Source organism: Jatropha curcas, chromosome 2 (genome assembly GCF_041381405.1).
Source record: "Jatropha curcas cultivar XTBG-Jc1 chromosome 2, XTBG_Jcur_1.0, whole genome shotgun sequence".
NCBI lineage: Eukaryota > Viridiplantae > Streptophyta > Magnoliopsida > Malpighiales > Euphorbiaceae > Jatropha > Jatropha curcas.
This window is the reverse complement of record NC_143152.1, coordinates 24,154,200-24,162,802: the sequence shown is the minus strand read 5'-3', so window position 1 is coordinate 24,162,802 and position 8,603 is coordinate 24,154,200.

Sequence of the window (8,603 nt, the reverse complement as noted above, 5' to 3'; positions counted from 1 at the left end):
TCATACAGTTTATGCTTTAATTGATCCTGGCTCATCTCATTCATACATTAGTGTACCTAAACCTTGGGTTAAAGGGTTAGAAGTTGCATATGTGAGTCAAGGTATGATAGTTACTAATCCATTAGGCGATGTAGTAAGAACTCATACAGTGGTCGAAGGATGTCCAATTGTTATTCATGGAAAAGAGTTTCCAGGAGATCTTATGGAGTTGCCATTTAGAGAATTTGATGTTATTCTGGGTATGGATTGGCTATCCAGACATCAGGCTATAGTTGATTGTGCAAAGAAAAGGGTGACACTATATACAACAGCAGGGGAAGAGATTACAGTAGTCGGGAAACGGCGAGAGTTTCTGGGTAATGTGATATCAGCCATGGCAGCAAAGAGATTAATTCAGAAAGGTTGTGAAGCATACTTGGTATGTGCATTACAAGCAGAGAAAGAACAGTCAGAAGTGCAAGATATACCAACAGTGTGTGATTATCCAGATGTATTTCCAGAAGAGTTACCAAGGTTACCACCAAGGAGGGAAGTGGAGTTTACCATCGATGTCTATCCTGGAGCAACACCAGTATCAATTGCACCTTACAGAATGGCACCAGCCGAGCTAAAAGAGTTAAAGATTCAGCTGCAGGAGTTATTGGATAAAGGCTTTATCAGACCCAGTGTATCACCTTGGGGAGCACCGGTGTTATTTGTAAAGAAGAAGGATGGATCATTCAGATTGTGCATTGACTACAGACAACTGAACAAACTGACAATCAAGAATAAGTATCCATTGCCTCGAATTGATGATTTGTTTGATCAGCTAAAAGGTGCAGGTATGTTTTCTAAAATCGACCTTAGGTCGGGATACCTTCAGTTGCGGATAAAGGAAGAAGATATCGCTAAGACTGCATTCAGGACCCGATATGGTCACTATGAATTTTTAGTCATGCCATTCGGTCTCACAAATGCACCAGCGGTTTTCATGGATCTCATGAACCGCGTGTTTCATTCATATCTGGATCAGTTTGTGGTGGTGTTTATAGATGACATTTTGGTTTACTCCAAAGATAAGGTCGAACATGATAAACATTTGCGGATTATACTTCAGACACTGAGGGATAAACAGTTGTATGCCAAGCTCAGTAAGTGTGAGTTTTGGCTGGAAGAAGTTTCTTTCTTAGGACATATGGTGTCATCGGAGGGTATCAGAGTGGATCCTAAGAAGATTGAAGCTATTGTTGATTGGTGACCACCCAGAAATGTCACAGAAGTTCGAAGTTTTCTAGGTTTAGCCGGTTATTACAGAAGGTTCGTAAAGGGATTCTCCATCATTGCATCACCTTTAACAAAATTATTGAAGAAAGCAGTCGTATTCCTATGGGATGATAGATGTCAGTAGAGTTTTGACACTTTGAAGAAAAAGTTGACTGAAGCACCAGTGTTGACTCAGCCAGTGTCAGGTAAAGACTTTGAGATTTACAGTGATGCCTCTCATATTGGGTTAGGATGTGTACTCATGCAAGACAGGAAAGTGGTAGCTTATGTCTCCAGACAGTTGAAGCCACATGAATTGAATTATCCGACCCATGATCTAGAATTGGCAGCCATTGTTCTAGCATTCAAAGTATGGCGGCATTATCTGTACGGTGAAAAGTGTTACATTTACACAGATCATCAGAGTTTAAAGTATTTACCGACACAGAAAGATTTGAATTCAAGACAACGGAAGTGGATGCAGATTCTGGCTAATTATGATTATATCATTAATTACCATCCGGGCAAAGCTAATGTGGTAGCTGATGCCCTTAGCCGGAAATCATTGTTTGCTTTGAGAGCAATGAGAGTTAGTATGGAGTTGCAACAGCAGGGAATTATTCTAGCACATATGCAAGTACAGCCATCTTGGGATCAGGAAGTTGCAGAGGCACAGAAGAAAGATGCACAAATAGCACTATGGGTGAAACAAGTACAGGAAGATCATGGTGGGAAATTCAGATTGGATAACAGTGGAGTCTTATTCTATGAGGACAGAGTTGTTGTACCACAGATAGGGGAGCTTAGACAAAAGATTCTGCATGAAGCTCATAACAGTCCATACACAATGCATCCAGGTAGTACCAAGATGTATCAAGACTTGAAGAAAGGCTATTGGTGGCCGGGCATGAAGAAAGATATCGGAAACGTTGTAACAAGATGTTTAACATGTCAACAAGTAAAAGCAGAACATCAATTACCATCTGGGTTGCTTCATCCAATAACAGTGCCAACATGGAAGTGGGATCAGATCACGATGGATTTTGTTACTGGATTACCTCAGACGCAGCGGAAGCATGATGCAGTATGGGTGATCGTGGACAGATTAACTAAGTCCGCACACTTTCTACCAGTTCGGAAGGACTATTCGCTGGACAAGTTAGCAGACATTTATGTGAGCGAAATAGTTCAACTACATGGAGTTCCATCATCCATTATATCTGATCGTGATCCAAGGTTTACATCGAAATTTTGGGGTAAACTGCAGGAAGCATTAGGAACGAGATTGCATTTCAGTACTGCATTTCATCCTCAGACAGATGGCCAATCAGAGAGAGTCATTCAGATCCTGGAAGACATGATGAGATCATGTGTTATAGAATTTGAAGGCAGTTGGGACAGATATGTACCTCTCATGGAGTTTGCCTACAACAACAGCTATCAATCAAGCATCAAGATGGCACCATATGAAGCATTGTATGGTAGACCATGCAGGACACCTGTGTGTTGGACAGAACTGAGTGAGAAGAAGATTTTGGGTCCATATTTGGTTAGAGAAACAGAAGAGAAAGTGGAAATAATCAGAAAACGGCTGAAAGAAGCAAGTGATCGACAGAAGTCTTATGCGGATTTAAAGAGAAAGGATATTGAGTACTCGGTCGGTGATAAAGTATTTCTGAAAGTTTCACCATGGAAAAAGATCCTAAGGTTTGGACGAAAGGGTAAGCTTAGCCCTAGGTTCATTGGTCCATACGAGATTGTTGAACGCGTAGGACCATTAGCCTATCGCCTAGCGTTACCTTCAACCTTAGATCGAATTCATAATGTCTTTCACGTGTCCATGTTAAGAAGATACAGATCAGACCCATCACATGTGTTATCAGCAGAAGAGATTGAAATTCAGCCGGATCTCACCTATGAAGAAGAACCAGTTCAGATCTTAGCCAGAGAAACTAAAGAATTGCGGAACAAGAAAATAGCATTGGTAAAAGTTCTTTGGAGGAATCATAAGACAGAAGAAGCAACTTGGGAATCTGAAGACATCATGCGACAACAGTATCCGCAGTTGTTCACAACAGGTAAACTTCGGGACGAAGTTTTTATTTAGGAGGGGAGAATTGTGACATCCTACCGAGTCGAGTCTTAGCATAGAGTCGAGTCGAGTCGAGTCGAGTTGAACAAACCCGGTTGGGGTAGAATGGGATTATAAGTGGACTTACTTGAGTGAGAGAAAAAGATCAAAGCATATGGGTGAGGATTTATTTGCATTAAATGATTGAGTTTGGGTATTAAGTGATAGCCTTTTGCCAATTGAGGTACCATTTAGAACTTTTACACACAAGTCATGGATATTCTAGAGCCTACCCGCGCATATCACTTCACTTTCCCATTTTCATGTTTATCTTCATCTTCTTCATTTTCTTCCTTTCCTCTTCCACCTTCCTTTCAATTTTATGGTAGTTAAGCCTTAACTTCAACTTTTCTTCTATCCAAGTAAGTAAACCTTCTTTAAGTTCATGATTGAATCATTTGGTGTTATTATTTTAGAATTCATAAGAATTCTTATTTATAGGTGAAGGGAGTTCTAAGAGTGTAGAGAAAAGAAGCTAAAGAAGAACTCAAGCTTTTTGGAGTAAAGGTTTGATATCTCTTGTTACTTTCCAATTTCTTTGTATGAGAATTGTGTGGTGTGTTGCTAGTGAGATATATTGCCTCATGTTGAGTGGGAGGACTGGTAATGGTGAGAAAACAAGGGAGAACAGGGGAGGTATTGAATAAATGAAGTGAATATTGAGTTATGTTGAAACAGGGCTTGCTGGAATTTTACCAGTAACTTCATCTTGATTTTGACCCCATTTAATGATGGAATTAGGAAGTGTCATAGAAGAGTTATTTGTTCCTCTATGTGTTAGCTTTACATGGGTTTTTGAATCATTCAAATCGGAGTTGTGTATTGAGAGATATGACCAAAAGAGTACAGACAGTGCAGGCTGGAAGCGCGCGCGCGAATTGCATGATGAGTTCGCGTTGCCTTCTCGCGCTCGCGAATTTGAATTACGCGCTCGCGACTTTCACCTGAAACTCTCTGACTCTCATTTGGCACATCTCGCGCTCGCGATTTTCAAGTGCGCGCTCGCGACTTGTGCTCGCAACCTCTCTGACTCTCATTTGGCATTCCTCGCGCTCGCGATATACAAGTGCGCGCTCGCGTACTTAGCCCTTGGCCTGCAAGCGCTCGCGACCTTCATCGCGCGCTCGCGCAGTTTGCCTGGGAACTCACTGTCTCTCATGTTGCACACTACGCGCTCGCGACTTTCAAGTACGCGCTCGCGACTTGTGCCCGATAACTCACTGTCTCTCATTTTGCATTCTACGCGCTCGCGACTTTGAAGTACGCGCTCGCGACTTATGTTTTCATGCACTTTTGGATTTCGTTTTCAATGCAATTGTATTCCTTTGCTTCACTTATATGCCTCCAATCATTTTAACATCAAAATACAACATTAAATCATGTATCAAAACAACATTCAAGCATGCAAATGATATGAAATCAAATATACATTATGATTTATGAAGTTATGAACTATGACTATGATGTTGTGTTATATTATTGACATACCAACATTATGCTCCATTGAGGTTAGGTAGAAACCATGTAGATAAGGCTATGTCGCGACATAGAATAGCAGATCTGCGCCCCATACAGTTTGGTACTCCGGCTACAGGCCGTTGAGTGGATATGATTATACAGGCCATAGCAGCCAAGCATACAGTATTCATCCAGTTTTATACAGTTTTTCTTATCACTTCGGTTTCACTATAACCTTATGGAGCCATACAGATATCTTGACATAACATTTCATGAATCATTCAGTATTATAAACAGTACAAAAGATAATCAAGGTATAATGAAAGGATCATGCTATATGTGCTTATATGTGTAATTATCCATATGCATTTACATGCTTATTTCTATCCATGTATGTGCTTGATTGTTTCTTATTTGTTGAGATATCCACTGAGCTTATTTGCTCAGCGAGTTACCTGTTTAACTCGCAGATTTTGAGATTGGTCCATAGAGAGTCGGCTTACAACTGCTGCAGTTCATCTATAGAAAACTCAGTCTTCAGGGTAGCTACTCATTGGATGTGTATTTTTTTTTCTACCCTTTTTATGGCATGTACAGGGCACACAGTTGGGCCCATTTCATTTTGTAAACTAGTATCATGTTTTGTAAATATAAATTACATTTTTTTGTAAACAGCATCAGCATGATATTATATTCTATATACATTATGTTTTCAGCATGTCAGGCTATACAGTCAACCAGTTTGTAACGTCTCGGTTCGGTTCATTCGGGTTTACGGGTGGACCGGGACGGGGTGTTACATATAATACTTGCTTTCAATACTTCTATGACGTCTTTCAGCATAAGTGATGCATATACATCCCATGCTAGGTACTCATTTAATGATTTCTTTAAGATGATGATGATAATCGATCAACAGACTCATTTGACATTTTCCATCCCACAACAACTATTTGTGAATATGATTCAAGTTCCTTGCATGAGTGTCAATATAAATATTGAGCATGAAGAAAAATAATCAAGGTATTAGAGAAAATGCAGTGCGTTGAAATCAGCATGGTAAAAGAAGGCTTCAAAGATGTAGACTAGGAGGACATGTGACTAGACATTAATATGACTAATTTTTCATGTATTAGTTATTAACATATTTTAGCATAATACAAGTTCAACTCGAAGCACTTTATTACTTTTGATAATTGTCAACTATTAGAATTGAGAATTGAATAAATTGTGAATTGTCAATTTTGATAGTTAACAAATGGTGCGGTGAGCGTGAAAAACACCTTTTTGATATTCTATAAAATACGAGCTACCTTTTATTTTTAAAAGAATATATATATATATATATATATATATATATATATGGTAGAAAAGTTTTGGGCTTAGAGGGGATGAGTTTAGATTCTCAGGCAGTGGGATTATGTTTCCTTGCGGAGAGAACTGCTGTTTGCACTCGCTATGAGGTAAGCCAATATTTACTTTTTGGATAAGGAACGATGTAATTACTATTAAAACTTCAAATATTGGATGTTGTGTTTCTTGCGCTAGTTGAAGCTTTTTCGATTTTTTCGGTTCGATTTTTCTCAAATATTTAAAACTTCCAATATTAAAACTTCATTTCGATTTTTCTTTTTCTTTCTTGTGTTATATTCTTTTCCTTTTTTATCCCCTCGATGGTTCTTTGGTTATATTCATAAGAGGTGTTAGTTCTCCATTGAAAAAGAAATTACTTGAACTAATATATGCTAGCATTTAGACACCATATTTTTGCAGGTGAATAATTGAAAGCAAGACAGAGATATAAAAGTGTACCTTTTGTGAGATCAATATCCAACATCATATAGTGGATGATAAATCCAACTGATGCCTTCTAAGTAAATCATTAGCTAAGTGCAAAAATTATATTTTTGACTACAGGATAGCCTTAAACCCATTGGTCATGCAGAGGAACATGCTTACAGAGTAAGGGTGGCCATATTACGGCTTCGGGAACCGGAATCGTCGGTTCGAATCGGTCCCGAACTGTAACCGGAACTAGTGGGAATCAAAATCGATCCGAACCGGAACTAGAACCGGAGATTTTTGGTTCGGTTCCGGCTCCAGATTTGTGGAACCGCAAACCGGTAGTTCCACAAAATCGGTCAAAACCGGATTGGAACCGCTGGTTCTCCGGCCGGTTAGAACCGGTTCGAACCGGCGGTTCTAGCCGTTAGAAACTGTCAGTTTTGTGTTTTTTTTTTTTAAATTTTTGTTGTGAAATCTCAAGTCTTTAAAAAAATAAATTTAATTGAACCATTTTTTAATTTTTTAGGTGTTTTTTTTTTTTACAAATAACTTTTACAAATTTATTAAATTTTGAAAACCGGTCTTCAAAATTTAAAATTTAAAATTATGCGATTTGCCAAAAAATCGGTTGAAAAACTGATCGGAACTGTTGATTTTGACACCGTACCGGAACTGGAACCGTTCGGTTCCAAACCGGAACCGAAATCGAAAATTTTCGGTTCGGTTTCGATTCCAGTTTTTTTGGAACCGGAACCGTGGCCACCCCTATTACTGAATGACTAATAATAATTCAATTTAAACAATAAAGGAATATAAAGCAATAATCTAAACAGTAAGAAAGTAAAGACTAAAGAGAATTGAAAACCACTAAATGAAATGTGTAAGTAACAACATTGATTTATAACTGTGTAAGGAAGCTTATGTTTTTATTACTTAGCTTGAATATTTATTCACCCAAAACCACTAAATGAAATGTGTATTATGGTGAAAAGATAATTTAAGTAAATAAATATTTTTTTATTGAACCATTAATTAACTTTGTGGGCAATTAACAAAACACTTCATCTCGTTTACTTTTTGCTGACTAGTGGTCATATCCCACATTTGCACTAAAACTAGCAAATGATTTGTGTGTCTTCTTAAAAAGATTATTTGAAAATTTAAAATTTATATAATGTATTAAAACTGTCAATTCAATTTATGATTTTAATACAAAATAAAAATTAGTATTTATTCCTAATAACCAACAAAATTATTTAGTCAAAAGAAACTCACCTCAAAAAGAGGGATCACAAATACCGGCGAAATATTGATAGATAATGCTCCTGGATATCTCTCTCTATAACCAACTCCATCCTATCTTCTTATATAAGACGTAGACCTTTCCACAAAAAGAGGCAAATGAACATTCGTATTAGAGTTCAACATTATAATATTACTATCCTGTTATTTTGAGACTATTAATTCCTGTAGTTATTTTTTATTGATTGATTGTTAGCACGGATTAATTTTTCTTTTGCACTGAACCGCTAATTGAGTTGGTGCTTTCAGTGTAATATTCTCTTTTCATGGCATGACAAATATTTAATTGGTAAATAGTTTTCATTTCACATTAGATTTATAAATAGTTTTTTTAAAAACATTATTTTTGTCAAAATCCTCTTTTCTAGGAATAAAAAAAATATAGCAATCATTATATATATATATATATATATATATATATATATATATATATATATATATATATATATATACTCCTCTTTACCTTTGGATATTGATTTGCCTAGAGCTCATCTGTGAAATAAATTAGTTACAATAATTTTTTTGGATTGAAATATTTCTGATTATTTATTAAGAAAAAATAAAAGAGAATAATTTTATTTTAATCAGTTTAATTTATGAATGGAGTCATACACAATGAAAAAACATATCTACATCTTGTGTATAGGTCCATTATAGATTAAACTAATTATAAATTGTATTTTAG